This window comes from Trachypithecus francoisi, unplaced genomic scaffold (assembly GCF_009764315.1).
Source record: "Trachypithecus francoisi isolate TF-2019V2 unplaced genomic scaffold, Tfra_2.0 Lachesis_group12, whole genome shotgun sequence".
Lineage (NCBI taxonomy): Eukaryota > Metazoa > Chordata > Mammalia > Primates > Cercopithecidae > Trachypithecus > Trachypithecus francoisi.
The window spans coordinates 29,857,087-29,876,536 of NW_022681457.1; the positions used below are offsets into that span (position 1 = coordinate 29,857,087).

The following is a 19,450-nucleotide window of genomic DNA, read 5'->3' on the forward strand; positions in this document are numbered from 1 at the left end:
AACATTTACCCAAAATCCCACTAGAGGGAAGTAACCACTGTTGAAAAAATGTCAAAATACCATCTGTCTTTTCTATGACTGTATAATTAGATAAAAAGTTTACACATGAATTATGTAACTTTAAAATATACACAACTATTAACACATTTATAAAAGAGTTATATCATGCCTAGTTTTGTAGTCTTTTCTTTTTATTCACTTAGAAAAGCAGAGTAGTGTGTGATAACATTGGCTCCAGAGGCCACCTGTCTGATGTCAAATCCTGGCTCTCTCATTTTTACTTGTGTCACCGCGAATCCACACTAGGAAAGTTTTGGGCAAATTACTAAGCTTATCTCTGTATCAGTTTTATCATCTCTTAGATGGCAATAATAATAGTACCAACCTTTCCAAGTCACTGTATATTTTAAACAAAGTTAGCATTTTAAGGCATTCAGAGTAGTGCTTGAGCACACGAAAAGTATAAAATATTCGCTATTATATCATATTTTCTTTATAATTAAAATTCTTTAATTAGTACTTGCAAAATAGTCAATCACATAATACACCAAAATCAACTTCTCCTTCATCAGTTTGTAAAGGCTATCTGTGAATAAGAATCATCATTTGTCTAATATGTTTTGTTGGAAATTTCTCCTAAATTTTCCGTCTGCTATCTAAATTTGTTTATGGCACATTCAAATAGAGAAGTTCCAGATCTTATATGGAATCCCTCTTCTATGCTTTTTCCCCTGTGCTTTTGTGCTCAGAGAAACTGACCTTCTTGATCTCAAAATTCAATAGTCATTTATATTGACTTCTATTTATTTTTTGTAATTTCATTTTTTCTAATATTTAAATACTTGATCCATCTGAAAATTGCTATGAGATGCGGTAAGGTTCTAGTTTTATTTCTTAAATATTTAAATTATAGTTTACTGAACAGACCTTTCCTTTTGTTGATTTATCATATCACTGTTAGCCTTATGTATATGAGCATATGTTTCTGAACATCTGTTCTTTTCCATGTATTAAACTGTCAATTCATGGATCAGCACAACATTGCTTTGAATTCTATAAATTGATTTTTTTTTTTTTTTAGACGGAGACTCGCTCTGTTGCCCAGGCTGGAGTGCAGTGGCACGATCTTGGCTCACTGCAAGCTCCGCCTCCTGGATTCACGTCATTCTCCTGCCTCAGCTTTCCGAGTAGCGGGGATTACAGGCCCCCGCCACCATGCCCAGCTAATTTTTTGTATTTTTAGTAGAGACGGGGTTTCACTGTGTTAGCCAGGATGGTCTCGATCTTCTGACCTCGTGATCCTCCCGCCTTGGCCTCCCAATGTGCTAGGATTACAGGCGTGAACCACCACTCCTGGCTAAGTTGATTATTTTTATCAATATCTACTAGATTAACTCTCTTCCCCAATCCATTTCAAATTTACATCTTTTTGCTAGGATATTGAGGATTAAATTAAATATACAAATAAATAGATAATAATAAATTAATGTGAACAAAATTAGCATCCTTCCCCAGCATTTAGTTTTCTCATCCAAGAACAGTACTTGCTTCTGCATTGTCTACAATCTGTTTTTAAATTTCTTTGAAACTTTCATTGTTTTCTTTATGTGGGTCCTACTAGTATATTTTAAAATATATACATCTATAAAACTTTGAAAGTTAGTAGTTAAAAGAAAATGTCATAAATTATGGTTTATGTGTGTGGTTTAAATACATGTATTTCTGTGCATCTGATACTTGGTATATTATGTTTGCAGAAATTCCAAGCAGAAATTCTCTCTTATTTAATAGAGATCAGACAGCAATGGAGAAACATGAAAAGCAAACAGAAAGTTATATAAGAGGCAAAAATGTGTATTATTAATATTCTGCCCCACTTCTCATGTTCGAATCCACATTATTTTTCTATTCTATTAAATATCTATTTTGATACATTTTTAGTAAAATGTTATGTTTGCAAGAAGTTGGGACAATGCCTACTAAAACTTACCAGAAAACTCGACACTACTAAGCTCTAGCTGAACATCCTTCCTGTAGAATGCTAAACACTGCAATACAAGTTGCCACTAACCCCTGCTAGGAAAGATTTTCTTTAAAACTCAAAACTGTATCACAAAGACTTTACATTGAATCCGTCCAAAATCAGACATCTGACTTATTCTTAGAAATATGAGTCAATCAAACTTTGGTTATCCTGACTCAGCTAAATAGCCCACTGACATTAGAAAAGCCAAATGGCACATTTAACTGAACCCTTTTTAATGTGGTTGGAGAAATAAACAGCGAGACAAAAGTCGTGAGTTCTATTTTCGGCGAACATACTCAAACTGACCATTTGCTGCAGAAAATAGTTACTACATTTTAAAACTTCTATTCTTCCAAAATGAACCTAACCTTTTTTTCTTTATTTTTTACCTTCTTGAAAAACAAGTCTCTCACTTCTCAGACCAAAACGAAAAATAACTAGCTGAGTTCCTCAGCTAAGCTCCAAAACCACATTCCAAACTTAATAACAGAGAGGCTGAACACTTTACGGGCACAAAGGCCGCATTTTTAATGAATGCAGTGAACGCCTGCCTTTTTAGGGGCCTGCATTATTTTCATTCTCTCATTAGTCTAGTGTTTCTTTCATAAAGGAAAAAAAATCCCAGAAATACTAATATTTTCATAAATACCATGGCAGTGAACTTGGAGAAGCCTCAAGTGCATCTCAAGCTACACTATGAGAATCACATTTTTTTTCACTTGAATACATTAGTCCTCCAGTCTCAAAAATGTTTTCTATAACTTCAAAACCTGAAGATAATTCAACATTTCTCATTTCTCTAATAGTGTTCAAAAGAGAAAACACACGTATTGCTTGAGAAAGTAAACAGATACCCTGATATTTAAACATGGACACTTAATGTTCCCCCAATAATATATTTCAGCTCAGCGCAATGTCCTACTCTAGCTAAAAGTGAATTCCCAAGTGTTTCTTTATGTAGACAGCATTATCAAGTAAACCAAAAGCAAAGCTTATAGCTGGTAGCTGGTCACCTACCATAGAAGGTGTTTTCATTAGCTAGAGCCAAAATGTTAGCTATATTGGTCACAAATTGTGTCTAGAATAAAAAAAAGTTTAATCTGTCTTTAAATTTTTTTTAAGTGTGTGGGATTTTGTTTTAAGAGAAAAGAGCTAAATGGAGGAAGTTTAAATTATCTTCTACCTTTGAACAAGCCACAATAAACTAACAGGTATTTGTAATGAGGGCCTTACTTAGTCACTTGTGTGGTTCTAGGGATTAATAGAGTTTGTGTATTCAAGAGGGGGCTGGATAGATTCAGGTCAACAAACTGAGTCATGTTTGCTCAGGTGAAAGCTAAAAATAACCACTCCTCAGTATTCCTAGGATAGTAATGCAATATTACCCAGCTGCCTCAGCACACATTATAAATGTCCCCTCCACCCACCCATAGCGTAAGGTTTAACTGAAAACAAGTGGACCAAAAACTACTTCTACACCAGACCAATTCAATGACAGAACGATTTGGCCAAAACTGAATATGCCTAGTCACTGTAAACTGGTTAACTCATGGTTGGCTAAGATAGCCTTGAGAATATGCACAGAGGTTATAAAACCATGAGCTATGCATCGAAAAGGCAGTCCATTATGAATTCAGTTCTTTTTATCAAACATGACCATTTTACTTTGCCTGTATTTCAATACAGTATTTTTGGCCTCCACTTTTCCACTATAGTACACAAATTGTGAAATGTGATTCTACACAACATTTAATGTCAAAGTGATATGAAATCAATAAGACTTCTAACAAATTCAAGGTTGTGAAGAAATGCACAAACACAACTTGAAGTCTCTTTGAAAATTCAGTGGTCCCTCAGTTACACACATTACTATGGCTCATAGTATATTGTCCGAATTTGTCTTGAGTACCTACCATGCACTAGACACTGCTGGTGCTGGAGTAAACCTAATAGGCACCAACCATATGGAACGTACAAATAATGAAGGAAGCAGACAATAAATAAATAATTTCAGGAAAAAACAATTTTGATGAATGTTATATGTAACCTGAATTCCCTGAGAAAGGGCAACAGTCAGATATTCGGGAGGTGGGAGAAATGAATACACTAGAATGAGAGGAAAAATCCAGTCATCGTTACAACATAACCTTGAATAAAAATGTAAGTGAACAATGACTAAACCTGTAGTACTCCTTTTGGAAGAATATTCATTGACTCCAGTCAGCTTCCTGTTATTTCACTTCAAATGGCTATCCAGTTTACAAATTACTATCTAGCCAACCGCTAGCATTTATCATGCTTAAAATTGAGTCAACGTTAAATCATTAGCCCCTATTCCTTACAGAACCTGTAATTTAAGAGTTAGACAGAGAGAGATACAAGACTTGGTTGCCTCTTAGAAAAGTTAAAATAAAACTAAAACAACATGCTGACATGACACATGGTCTCCATTTAAGCCAATATAGATTATTTCTTTGCTTTATTACAAGTAATGAACATTTCTTTAGCAATCACCTAGGAGCATTACTATCATGCAGGCGCCGTACTAACTAAATATAGAGACAAATGGCCTCCCAGACCCTCAGTTGCTCACAGGCTAGTGTGGGAGGCTGAGAAGTTCACAAAGAATTACATCCTGATTGGAAATTTCTCTGACAGAGTTTTGCACAGGATGCTCCAGTTGTAAAAAGAGCTGAGGGTGTCTGTCGGCAGGGCTTAGCCTTGGAAGTGAGCAGGTAGTAGCCAAGGGAGAATGGGGGATGCTCAAGGAGGGAACGTGCCGAGGTAGAGGTAAAATATGTGCTGGGTCATAGAACATCTAAAACAATCATATTTTCTGCAGATATCTGTGCTTGAATATTAAAAATTAAAAAGAGATCGTTTAACAGGTGAAAACTGCCTCTGTGTCCACCCTTGCCTTTTCTACTCAGTGGTATAGTTCTACTAGAGTGCCTTGGCCCCTGCTCCCAATAGTCCCTGGTGTACTCTATAGAGCACCATAAAGAAGGAATAATAGAGACACATAACAAAGAACTTTTATTTGGCAGGAATGTTTCCTTTTTGACACCTATCTCTGCCCTGTAACTAGCCACAAGGTCAGACCAGAGATCTGCTGGAAGAAGGGGGAGTGGGAGGGTAGTCAGGTGGGAATGAAGAAGCTCCCCTCCTATTCCCACAAATGGCCCCAAAGAGCCTTTGAAGTCTCAATCATCAGGTAATAATAGCCTTCCTCTAAATTAGAGGAAGAGTGTCTGCCTTGCAACAAAGATGATATTTAAAGAATAAGCTGCCGTGGGGTGCAAGGGGAAGGAATGCGGAGAATAGACCAGTTGAAAAGGTAATTCCTGTTATAAGAATTAATCATCAGAATGCCACCATTTTAAAAAGTAATGACTTTAAGTAAAAATGGTCAAAGATTTCAGGAATGTTTTAGAGAATTTTATTTTTACAACAGAATTTATCTAACAAAAATGATAGGAACAAAAATACACATTGATTTAAAAGCATACAAAAAGTTGGTAGCAGATACTTTCTCCTACTGAGATGCCGATTTAACACCTGAAACCTAATCTCAATTAAAAATCTCCCAGCACCATCTCCCCACCTGTAAAAATGTGAATGTTTGATGTATTTATATTTTATAATTTCATTTTATTGATTCTCTATCTTGTTCCATAACACATTTTGGGGTACTAGAAGTGGTTATTAGCCTTTACTTTTTTAAAATAATTGGGGCTGATTTCAAAGAACAGAATTAATGTTGGGGTGGGGTGGGCAGAGACTACAAATAACTTGGTCTATGTCTCTATCTTCAAAAGTTATATTCTCCAGCTATTGTCCCCCCCCCCCACCCAGCTATTGCTTTTGAAGCAACAGCTGGGAAATATAAGCTCCCTAAACTTTTGAAGCAATAGCTGAAGAATATAAGCTCCCAAAACTTTTACCTGATCTATGAAGTTGAATGGCTCAATATCCATTTTACTTTGTAATGTAGAGAAAACCTCCATTGCACTATGAATGGTATTTATAAGAACTGAAAGGCATATGCCCAAATTGGTTCTAAGCTGTGCCTATCTAAATATCTCTGCTTGCCTTATGAGAACTTATATAAAATACATTGAGCACTTAAACCCTTGGGCAATTGCAGAGTGTGCTTTAGATTTTTTGATGTATCAAGGTGGGGAGGACAGAAAAGAGGGAGAAAGGGAACAGAGGTGTCAGAAAAGACTAGATGAATTCCTGTTATATAACTACATTTTTTTCAAATGCCCCCAAAGTACTTATTTAACCTAAGAAAATCTTCAGCTAAATTTAGAAATTAGCTTTAAATATGCTCAATTGATTTTCCTTAGACATTCCACATACCTTTCTCCAGCTCAAAAGTCTTAATTCTGGTTAAAAGGAAACATGTGAAATATACTGCACAACTTAAGTGGCCAGATCATATTCACTGGTTGAGCTGTGAGGTCTTACAAGTCAATCCTGCTTACCATTCACTGAAAGTCAGTTCCTAAAAAGATTTCTTAATATCTGCCATACCACTTACCTAAGTTTTCGGACGGCTCATTAGAATGAGCTCTTCAAAAAGTTCAGCTAAAGAAAGTGCAAATATTTGCATTAAATTGACTTAGTACTTAACTGATCCAGTGTGTTAATTCTTTTACTGAAATTGCTCTGAAGTTATAATAGTCAGACACTTATGCTACCTCCACCACCTACTCTGAAGAGAAGATTCTCCTATATTTCAACCATAACCATTAAATCTTACTAGCTTACTAAATGAAATATTATTTCACAATTCAATCTCAATTACTGGAGAGCTGAAAGTATGTCTACAGAGACTAGACCAAGAGAAGTGATTTTTAGAATTATCATAGCTATGCTCTTGTGCATGAAATGGGGTATGCTAAGTGAAATGAAATTCATTCTTGCCAACCATTTTCAGTCAGTAGTTAGTTATGCTAACATCTGTTCTAGGAAAGCTAATTTTTTAAAATACAGCAGAACATTCCTTTACACTAAACCACTACCACCAAAACACACAAACACACATACTACATAGCAGAGTTGAATGCAAAATAATTTGTACCGTACACACAAAAGTCAAGCATTTATTTAAAAATAGTTCTCTACAACATAAACTTATGAAATGACAGACATTTTGACAGCAAATTTCCAAAAAGTATAGCAAACGCTTGTAGAATACATTGACTCAAAAATATTGAAAAAAAATAATATGTTTACATTTTAGGCAGATGAGGGTTTTAAATGCTTCACCTACAACCTCAATCGTTGTGGAGCCAAAGATGTAACAGCTTTGAAGAACAGAAGAATTACTCTATATTTGTCAGGATCTACGTGGCAAACAAGCGCCACTTGGCTTACATTACTTGCCTGGCTTGGATCCCATGGAATGGAAGAGCATTGGAACCAAGAGGAAAAAAATTCGAGTGCTTTGGGACAGTAAGCCAAACTCTTCCATAGTATTTGAAATGGTGTGGTAAACATGAAATTAGTTTAGGCTTAAGATTGGTGCCAGTCTTTTTACCCTCTTTTTGAAAAAATAATAAAATGCACATAAAGGGCCCTGCCAGAGGTTTAGCTCCTAAAATCTGCCAATCATTAGATGTGCTAATTGGTGTAGCAATCCAGTGGTGGCCTGGATTAGGACTCAAAAACTGACCCTTACCACCCTTGGTGTCCTGCAGCAAAGACAGCCTAAATCAAAAAGACTGACAGAAGTACATAAAATTACAAATTTCTCTATCCCTGAAAAACGCCTGCAATTTCTGTTTCTGCATCACTCCAGAAATACTCAAAACAGCAAAAATTAAATACACATGAAGGGAACACAAAAGACCTCCACAGAAAAACCAGCGGCTCATCTGTTGACGCTATTGCTCATTGCTCGGCTGGCCAGTCATCTGGGCTAAGTTTTGACTTTGGGCCAGTGCTTCAAAATCAGCAACCTTTCAGCCAAAAGACTGTGGAATGCAGCCAAGACCACCTATGGAAAGTGAATTATAGCATCTTTAATTTACTACCTTGGGCTGTGATCTCATAAACCCACCACGGAGGGTGCACCAGTTCTTGTGTGGGAAATCTCTCAGAGCCCCCGTAGAGGCCCCCAAAGTGGCTCTGGCAAAGCTATAGGGGTGGAGGTGACAAAAAAGGGGACACCTGGCTCTCCTTCTTAAATAAGCTCACCATGGGCATACGTTTATATTGGAATTTTAGGGTCAGAAAATACCGAAATTAAATCTTCCAGAAGAAACACCGTCAGTGGCTTTGTTCTAAAGTTATACTCTACAAGTTTCCAACATTTGTTATTTAAAATAATCAGACATTTATTATTCATAAATTACATATATTCTTTTATCAATATTACTGTTAATAATAAACGTGAACCACAACCAGTATGTGAATTGCAAAGCACTTTCACATACATAATTATTGAAACTGCCTAGTAAACAAGTTAACATAATTAGCACCATTGCATATTCAGAAGATCAGTGGTTTTTGTCTCATCAGTAAATAGCAGAGCTAGGACTGGAACTCAGGTCTGATTTCATATCTAATGCTCCTTTCCAATACAACTATCTGTTTATTTATTAATGCTCACTGTTTGTTAGCAATCTCAGATTACCTGAGGTAGGTGCAGAGCTGAGGGATGAATGAAGACGACTGTGGCCATTAAGTAGCTTGCTGAAGCTCCATAGGCAAGGCACCGCCAGCACTGGGCTGGGCGTCACACAAAGGGAACCAGCAAGATAGCTTGTCTGAGAGACTTACAGTCAGGGACAGAGTACCTCTAAGATTTCCATAAAGAAATGATGGAGTGATAGGCTCCTAAAAATGCATTAAACTCCCTTGAATCTAATAGATACTCTCCCCATTTTACCGAGTCTTGGTTATTACTTCATATTGCAGGTAGGCAGTGTTTAGGATGTTAGCCTAGAGAGTATCTGACTCAGGAACACAGCGATGCCATGGCAGTCTATGATAGCACTTACATGCATAGTAAGAGACAGGGATTCGAGTTAGAGAAAATCTGACTCCAGAGCAACCTATGGAAGAATTACTGATAATTCAGGTAGGCAAACAATGGCACAGTTTGACTTGGGAAAGGGTGGGTTCCTCATCCATGGAAACATTCAGGAAATAAATGGATAGGAAAGAGCAAGAGCCTGAACTGAATATTAAGTTCCTCTCAGTCACACCAAAATGATAAAGTCTCCTATCCATGCATATCGTATGCCAGGGACTGGAGAAATTAAGGTCCAACAAAGAGCTACACATAGTTTATTGATTTGTTTTCTGTTTTCTGACCAATTCCAGATAAACAGATAAAAGCAATTAAAGTACAAGGCATTCTGAATGGTCAAAAATTTAGTGTTGTACATTGTAAGTTAAGGCTAAGGGAAAGTAAGACCTGTTAATGTCTTTATCTGGAATTTCACAAATACCAAGAATAATCATATTTCCTTCCCTGATTATTCAAAGAAAATACAGTCCCTTATAATTTGCAAATTTCCTAGAATTGAGGGTAGAGGTACATTTTAAGGGTAAATTGCAGTTGTAACATTCACAATCTTAGGAATTATTTTTTTAAAAAACATTGAAATCACAAAATTAAATAGTCTATGCAATTATTAAGTATGTTAAATTTCATCAGTTTTAGGTTGTAGCTCAAGAGCCATCTCTCCTTCATTCAATTTATTAAATGCCTATAGTGTGCCAGCTGGAGGCCTCCTCCGATTTTCCTTCAGCTGACAAAAGATCCTGACTTCCTCTCGTGCCAGTATCACCTGGTCTATAACTTTATTATAGCATTCTTTTTATTTGCAGGCATCACTTCTGAACCCTACAAAATTATAAGCTCCCAAGGGAAAGGACCACATCTTATTCTGTCTTGTGCCACTAAGCACAGAAACTTAAACATGCAAGTCCTCCAGATCTGAATTGAACTATTTATTGTATGTTTTTTGTGTCATAATAAACATATTAATGTAAGTTATGTTCAATGTAACTAACAAACTTTTATCAAATGCCTACTGTTTAGTAGGCATTTGATAAATGCCATAGTGGATTAATCCTTGTCCTGCCTATATCAAAGTACATTTAGACTGGCACTCAGTGACAGTTTAGGAAGAAGCCAGAGCTGCCTTCCATGAGGCCAACCTCCCAAGGTCACCCACATGTGCTCAACAGAGACTCACTTCCTACAAATACTTATGATGGTTCTTCCAGATCTGTGTCAAGCAATAATTTAAATGAAATACTGAATTCTGAAGATCAAAATGAACTTTTCCTAAACTATAACCCAATCCACAACAAGAAAAGTAATTTACACATCAAAAGAAATTAGATACTAGGCAAACAAAAAAAAAATGGTAATTTTTCTAAAAAACTGCTCCCAAAGGGTTTGTGGCCAACATTAATATTGCAGAAGCATGTTTAGATAACTGCTGTTCAGCACAGTTCCTGGAAACAGGTTCTCAAAGCCAGGACTTACAGTTATTTACCTCCTTCCACACTGCCCTGAGGGTCTTAAGGCCTAAATGAATAGAAAGCAAATGGGGGACAAAATGAGATAAAATGTTCACATCTCAGCCTTTAGTGTATATAACTAATGACTGCATGTTTGAAGATTTTATGACAAAATCTGCATTCTTAAGAACACATGTAGGGAAGATCTGGGCCATTTCTTTAACACCCTCTAAACAATACCTACCAGAGAAAAAGCAAACACTCCCTTCTAAAAGCATCAATATTCTACTTCTGAGATCAAAACTACAAAACAGTCTCAGACAGAAACCTGGGCAAAGGAACCTCTGCTGCACATATGTACTATTTCCCAGAGATGTAAATGATTTTTTTCTCTCTGCCCCAATGAATCACATATGAAAGTTCTCAAAGAATTAGTAAAGAAAAACAGTGAAAATCTTCTCGTGTTGAAGGAACAGTGGAGTACAGACAGTATCAGAAGTCCTGAGGTGACTCAGAGATTCAGAAGGATGACAGGCAGGGGCAGTTTTTACTAGAGGAAAGAGCAATGTAGGACCAACAATTTACTGTCCCTGTTGATTCACATAGGATGTAAGTAAAAGAGAAGTCAAGGATGTCCCCAAATTTCTTGCATAGGCGGCAGATGAGTGATGTCATTCACTAAGACAGGAATCAAAGAAAAATGAATGACATGTCATATCACAGGTAGAATTTGTAGAAGCTGGAGGTGTATAGCTTCTTTAAAAGGGGGGCTTAGTATGAAGGTTTGAAGATAAAAGGTCAAATATGTGAATGACTAGATGTGGAGGAGGAATTAGATTTAGCCTGGGTGATTCCAATCTTGCAAGTTCTCAGGAAGGAAATCTGAGATCAATAAAATCAAACTGGCCCACAGTTCACCACACCAGTTGAAGAAAATGAGCTGCTGGCACCTGTGTGAGTGGGGGTGCTCCACAGTTAACACTTGGTGAGTGCAAAGAATGCAGAGGACATCTGAGCACCGATTAGGGATGGAAAGGTGACTTTCAGGGTCTTTGCTATCATTATTATTCTATGAGCATTCTTCATATATAATATTTAGAGCTTCGATTCTGGGCCACAAGTTGATCTGCTATTCCTGAACTACTACAAATTTGAGCATAAGAATCTTGGCAGAATGAATTATCCCAGGACTCATGATTGCTAGGTTCTAGCAATGGATATGATATTAATCAGGCAAATTATTCCATCAATCTTGGGCCTTAGTTTTCTCATCTGTAAAAGGCAGTATTTAAACTGTTAAGCACTTTTAACTCAGCAATTGTGGGATTCTAAAAGCAATGTATGTACTCTATGTTATGACGAAAGTCACTCTTTTAAGTTTTAAAAAAAAGTTCCTTCAAATTAGGGTCAATTTATATTCCAAGAGTTCAGGCTGTCCCTATCAGGCCCCTCCTCCCCTCCTTGTCCTTATATTTTCATGTCTGTTAGAAGAACGGATCTTAATGGTCCTACTCTCATTCCGTTACTGTTTGGGATCTGAATGTGTTCTGAGTGTTTTCTGTCTTCCAACAGCTGGAGAGATCAAAGAACTGTTCCTAAAAGCAAGGACAAGCTATAGCCAACTGCATATGTAAAATTTCATACTGATGCGTTCAGCACAGTGAATTATACCCCCATAATTTATACTATGAGAAGGTAGGTCTAATCTAATAATAATAAAGACCTTTAGGGGAAAACAACAAAAAACTCCACTCCAGCTTCCAGCCAGTGGTCCGTACACTCACAGTCTAATACAACACAAAGACATTCCAATACAATGAAATAATTTGGATCATGTCCAGCCTCTATTTTTCAGGATGATAGAAATAAGCTCAAGAGAGCTAAGTCTATTTATTATTCAGAAGAAATGAAAGTCATAGCATACACTTCCCTAAGCCAAGAGACCATTGACAAAATTTGCTAATGAAATCAATTTATAACTTTCTTTCAGATTTTCATTTAAACTGCTTGGTTCCTAATATATTTCCAAATTTACCCGGATTACTCTCTACAAAAAGTATGTCATAAGAGAAAACAATGATTACAGGGTAGCAAGGGACTTACTTTCACAGGAACGGTTCTTTATGTTGCTGAAGGCAATTACAAAAAGAGAGTAAGAAAAATTAAAACCAAGAGCTACAGCTCAGAAAAACTTGGGTTCAAATCCCAACTCTGTTACTCACTAGCAATTTAGTGGGGTAGCTTACCTAGCCTTGTAGAATGCCAGTTTCCGTTTTGTAAAAGTGTACTAAAGGTACTCACCCCATAAGTTTATTTTGAGGATAAAATGATTAATACAAAAACCCTATACAGTACCATGAAAATAGTGAGGCCTCAATGAATGTTAGCTGATAATAACGGTGCTGTCAACAAACGAGAAGAATTAGAATCTGGTAGGAGATGAAGACCTACTCTATGTTCTCTGTTCTGTCTTCTTGCCCTGAGGGGTGTGTTCATCAACATTTAAGGAACTAGAAGGTGTGCATCTTTGATGTTAAAAACAGGGGCTCTCCTCACCTATCAGTGAACAGCCCCAATACCAGAGATGATTCTATAAAAAGTTTAACTTGAACATCTAAGATATCCCTGAGAAATATCCCAGGAATATCGTAAGCAGCCTGTTATTTGAGGGAACACAGAATTAACCCTTGGTTTTATCCTTAGAAAAATGGGATTATAACATCTTTGTTTTCACAATTATCTTAAAAATTATTATAAAATAATTATGGCAGAGCAAAAACTATTGACATGGGTATTTGCTACCCTTTCCCCTCCTCTCTTCAGATAAAGAGAATGCTGGTTTTGCCTCTTCTGTCACAACCCTTCACCTGCCCCATGATGAGGATTCAACTATTGCTAGATGGATTCTTTGAGTTTTCATGATGCACAATCAAAAGACAGGGGATGGGTAGAAGACATGGGCTTGAACTCGGGGAGCAGGGGTGGGTGGTTTACCAGCGGCAGTGTTGGGGAGATTTTGGAAGAGACACGTTAGAAACATCAAAGCAGATGGGCAATAAAATGGGGATTGCTAGAAGTACTGCTAGAGATTATATATCCCCTTAACCACCTTGACAGTTAAAGAACAGAAGTTGTTAGGTCACTTTAAATTCACCTTTGGTTGACTGCCTGTTTCTCTGACAGAATCTCTACTTGGAGACTGGACCAAAGAGGCTATGTCTTCCATAGAGGCAACATAAGAAAGTAAGAGAGTTGCAAAAACATCATGCAAATGTTAGGCAACATTTATTGAGTTTGTACATGACATGGGGAATACTGAAAGGACTGATGTCTTAGAAAGGCATGTTAGGAGTGTGGGTCTAGAATGCATAAGGTTAGAGATATGGCTGCACTGGGCCATCATCTTATTTTAATATTTTGTCCAAATTCTGGGCTTCTCACAATCAGAGAGCTATACCTACCAATTTCCTCTTATTATTCTTGGCTGCCTGGTGCCCCCCATCCCTCTACTCCAGGATTTCTCAAGCTTTGCACTAATGGCATTTTGGGTTGAATAACTGTTGCAGGGGTTTGGCTTGTGCATTGGAGGATATTTAGCAACCCACTGGCTGCCAGTAGCCTCTTCATCCCCACTGCTGGCAAATTCAGGGGAGGTGTGGCTGGGGGAAGCCTTCTCCAAACTCTGCCAAATATTCCCTGGGGAGCAAAACTGCTTCTTGTGGAGAACCTCTGCTTTACCCCAATCATGCAGGTATACAATAAAAATTCATACTCCATCAAGCCATTCTACAACACTTCATTTTCAGAGTTTCCAACTACAGAGATTCCAAGTTCTCAACAATTCATAACCATTACAGTTTGCCTCATGCTACACTGACTGCATCAGGCTGTCATTTAGAAATTATATACCATTTGTTGGATATTTTTTATGTGCTAGGCATTGTGCTAGGGACTTAATAGGGTGATTTTCATTCTTATACAGAAGTCAGTGTGGCCGGGCACGTTGGCTCACGCCTGTAATCCCAGCACTTTGGGAGGCTGAGGCGGGAAGATCACCTGAGGTCGGGAGTTTGAGACCAGCGGGACCAACATGGAGAAAACCCATCTGTACTAAAAATATAAAAAATTAGCTGGGTGTGGTGGTGCATGCCTGTAATCCCAGCTACTTGGGAGGCTGAGGCAGGAGAATCACTTGAACCTGGGAGACGGAGGTTGTGGTGAGCCAAGATCACGCCATTGTGCTCCAGCCTGGGCAAAAAGAACAAAACTCCATTTAAAAAAAAAAGGAGGTAAGTGGTAGATATCTCCATTCAGAGATGAGTAAAATGAGGCCCTGAAACATTAAAATAACTCATCCAAGGTCACAGCCAATCAGTGGATGAACTGGGGTTTGAACCTAATCTGTCCAAGGTCCGTAGTCTCCCTGTCTCAGGCCACACTGTTTCTCCTGATGAGAAAAACTAACGCACGCATACACAAGAAATACATTTACCCAAAGTTACATGAGTTCAAATGGCAAGTCCGGTGTATAGACTGTTGTAGAGGTTGGTGATCTCAGCACTATGTGGACCACCAGCAGTATGGATGTCTTTGTTCTAGGGACATCAACAAGCTGATTTTTGAATTATGAATTTTCTACAGAAAACAGGAAAATGGTGGTTTCCTTTAAGTAGAAACAACAAGCAGTAGCTGGTTGCCATGGTAGCGGAGGTAAACTTAATCTTGACTGGGAATGCAATCACCAGAAAGGGACAGCAAATATGGTTAAGAGTGTCGTCCAGACCAGGGGTATTTTACCTGGAGAAGAAAAAGTCAAAGGAGAGAAATGATAGACATCTTCAGTGATTTGAAAGGCTACTGTGTAACGGAAGTGAAGCATACATTCGAGATTATTCTAAAAGGAAAATCCAGCATTCGTGAGTGGAAATTACAATGCAGTCATGGAAGCCAGTTTTCCACTGAATGATAATAAAGAACATTTAACCATCATAATGTTCCAACTGGACTGAAAAGCTAAACAAGCTGTCTAGAGAGCAATAAGTCGCTAAAATAGAAAGATGCTGACAGGAAGGTCATCTCTCTTGGGAGACTCAGTGTGCGTGAGGCTGGGCTAAACAAATTCCCAGGCCCCCTTCCCAAACAAAATCTCTGTTTCTCCACAGAATTAGTAAATTGGAGTTCCCTGTTGAAGACAGACAAATGGAAGGTCCAATGGGCAGAAAGCCCCAGCCGCTCATCACTACAAGAGGAGAGGTAAACTACAATCTCACCTGGGAAGAAAATGTTGTTTAGGTGACACAAACCAAGGGGAGGAGAAACCTCGAGGAGGATTTTTCCCCTCTGTTCTGAATAGATGATCAAGGGATAAGGCAGTAAGGGTAAAACCAAAAACAAACAAAACAAACAGAAAAAAACCCACCAACAATCAAGCAGCTTTCTGCTGTCTTCCAGCCCTCAGACACTCTGATGCCTCTTTCTTGGAATGTACCGCCACCTCCCACTGCTTTGGCCTGAAGACTGCATTTAATTTTAAAAAGAAAATAGGCAACCATCCAGCTAGGGGATAGTTAGAGTAACAGTTGATTAGTCCTTTTCTAAACACTAAAACTATCTTTTGTTTCATTGCTCTTTATTTGCTGTACACCAACAATTCATTAAAAACATCTCACCACTAGATTTAGTGAATGGATAGGACAGGTCTAAACCCAAACATTTCTCTTGGAAAACCAACCACATTGTAAACTTGCAGACCTGTCCAGGAAAATAAAACTGTTACAAAGTCAACCTCTACTGAGGCACACAGCCTCTTTTGTAAAAGAAAAAAAAAAAAAAAAGAAGTGTTAAAAAAAAATGACAGGTTTTTCTCAAAAAACAACAAAAGCTTATTCATCTTTCCATATTCAGCATGAAGAACACCTAAGAGAATTTTCCCTATCTCTTCATCTCCAGGGCAAAGTATTTACAATCTCATTATTTTATACAACTCCCATTAAGTGGGCACCAAAGATTATTACCCTTCTTTGATTTCTAAGAAAACAAGTACAGAAAGATTTAGATTAAACAAGTTGCCCAAGGTCATTCAGTAAATTGAGATGCCTGGATTTTTGTGCAGTGATTGTTCTAGGGACATAGTACAAAGTGACTGAATCCTCTAAACTCACCAAAACCCCTAAGTCTTATAGATCTCTTCCCCATTTCTCATCACTCATGAAATTTTCATCATCTAATCACAAATCTGCCACTATGTGGATCCTGGACATAGGTATCCTACCAGGCCAGTGCCATGTCTGCAAGAAGCCTGGCGCTACACCTGACAGCTTTCAAATCACCATCAAACGATTCCTTTATCTAATGAAGTTGATTCTGCCTGGCTGCATCTGGGAAATTTTTAACCCCTCAATCAGCTATTGCACAGTTGGTTTAACTTGGATGAGACAGAAGACAAAATAGTGGTGGTTAAAAAAATACCTCCCCCATTCTGATTACAAAGGAGGCATGATTAACGAAGTACCCTTTGTATCCAAGCTCCATTCTAAGAGAAAGAGAAAAAGCTTTCCTTCCCCCTTTTTTGATCGCTGAGTCTTTTCCTACTTGTCTCATCACCCACACAATCTGTTCACAGCCCAAGCAGACAATCCAGCCAGTCTGTGGAGAGTTCCTAAAACATTTATGTCGTGAAAGCAGACAGGATGAACAGGACCTCATCTCGACAAAGGATGATGGGACATTCAGCAAAAGAGTTCACAAAGGGAAATACAGACGGAGGCCCAGAGCTGAATGAATTTGCCCACAATGTCTGACACAATGCCAGTCCTTATGGGTACTTGTAAACCTTCTGGTCAATTTACAGCCACCTCCAGGTTTTATCCTCCAAATTCCATTACTTTTAGAACAAAGGGTTTTAAAAGAAAATACAATTAACAAGTTAAGGAGGTCCAAATCAGTGCTTTAAGGATCCTTCAATTACTCTAGATCTTTAAACATAAAAATAGCAAGTTAGATGAAGATTTTAGTTCCAACACTACCAGATCGGGGGTTGACATAATGCACATAAAATACTTAATACATTGCCTGGTGCATACTAAGTACTCAAATAATATTACCTAATATTTTCATCTTATACTGCTCTGTTTTATTAATGATGTTTTTATATATGTCATGCCTATCTACTCAGCTAAATAGTTCCACCTTATCTGTTTTTGGTATAGTCCAAAAGATAAATGCCTTCATATAATTATCTTATGTAAGTCTTCAGATCTATAGGTTGCAGATAAGACAGGAAAAGCAAGACTAGGTCTCATAGCTGGCAAGTGGTAGATTCCCATACTGAGATCTCAATTCACTAATTTCACATCCAATGCTTTGTTTCAATAACACCACAAATGAACAGATTATCATCTCTTGTGCCTCTTTGTATTCTTCAGAATTTAGCTAAGAGCTAAGATATACCTTAATCATCATCTAAAATAAATTTCTAATGATAGGTAACCTAACATCTCTGAAGATTTATTTTAGTGCCTTTAATAAGGAAGAAAAGAAATGGGTGGAAAAGCCCAACCATATTTGGTTTTGAGGAAAGACGTGCCTCTGTTTTTATTTGCCAAGGGAAAGCATTACCAGGTCCATTTAGAAAGACAAGAGGAAGTAAGGCCGAGCGTAGTGGCTCACGCCTGTAATCCCAGCATTTTGGGAGGCCGAGGCTGTTGGATCACTTGAGGTCAGAAGTTCAAGACCAGCCTGGTCAACATGGTGAAACCCCATCTCTACTAAATATACAAAAATTAGCCAGGCGTGGTGGCGGGTGCCTGTAATCCCAACTATTCAGGAGACTGAGGCAGGAGAATCGCTTGAACCCAGGAAGCAGAGGTTGCAGTGAGCCGAGATGGCACCATTGTGCTCCAGCCTGGGTAACAAGAGTGAAACTTCGTTCCAAAAAAAAAAAAAAAAGACAAGAGGAAGCATGAGGATTCAGTGATATACCAAGGGTATAACAAGGAGACAAATGGGGCTAGAACCAGAACTCTTGATACTCTGCTCATGGCTTTCTGCATTAAGTTCATTATTAATTTAGCACCTTGAGTGAGATGAATCTTGTCTTGGATTATGCACAGCAAGTTGCGTTTCAGATGACCATCCCATACTTTAAAGGCCCATTCCAAACCCCCTATGTATCAAAAAAAAAATTATCTGATCTAACAAATGCCTAGAACCCTTAGTCTATTTCCCCTAACTTAGCCCTTAACAACAAACTGTCTTATTTTATGGATCTTGTCTTCCCAAATATAAGTTGCTGGAGGGCAAAATCCATGTGTTTACTCCTTCTGCAGCCCATGGCTAACCTAGTTCAGGACTTGCAGCAACATGTGCTGCTCATTGCTTCCTCTGGCTCACAGTCTCCTAGATGTCCCGAAGAAACCTCGAGTCATAACATCTACTGAATTTCCCAACCATCCCCAGCACTACTGCTCTGCTTGGGCAGTCATTAAAGCTTCTCTTCTGCCTTCAGGATCTTCATTTCAGCTGCTGGGACATCCTGTTGCCATCCATTTCACACAGACATCCAGCCCAGCAGGAACACGTGTTGCAATGAGCTTTGCTTCAAAGCCAGCAGCCTGGCCAAGTTCCAGGAATTGTCACTAATGATCTTCACCAGCTACTTGGTGCTCAACAGTGATCTCTGAACACACACACACACACACACACACACGCACACCCCATTTTCAATACTGCTCTGGAGGAGCTGCCTAACAGAGGGTGATTCCATAACTTATTTTATTCTTTAATTGTTACAGAGGACTTATTTCACCACAATAACCATCCAAATATACTCTGCAATGCAGCAGTGGCCTCCACCAACTTACTCTTTTTTTTTTTGAGATGGAGTCTCGCTCGCTCTGTCACCCAGGCTGGAGTGCAGTGTTCTGATCTCGGCTC

At 38.2% G+C, this 19,450-nt stretch overlaps 1 protein-coding gene across 2 annotated transcripts in view; it reads right to left on the bottom strand.

Moving 5' to 3' along the window:
* The window catches only part of WLS (Wnt ligand secretion mediator), a 135,247-nt gene that overhangs the window by 97,812 nt on the left and 17,985 nt on the right, over positions 1-19,450 (bottom strand). The gene's annotated exons all lie outside the window — the stretch shown is intronic.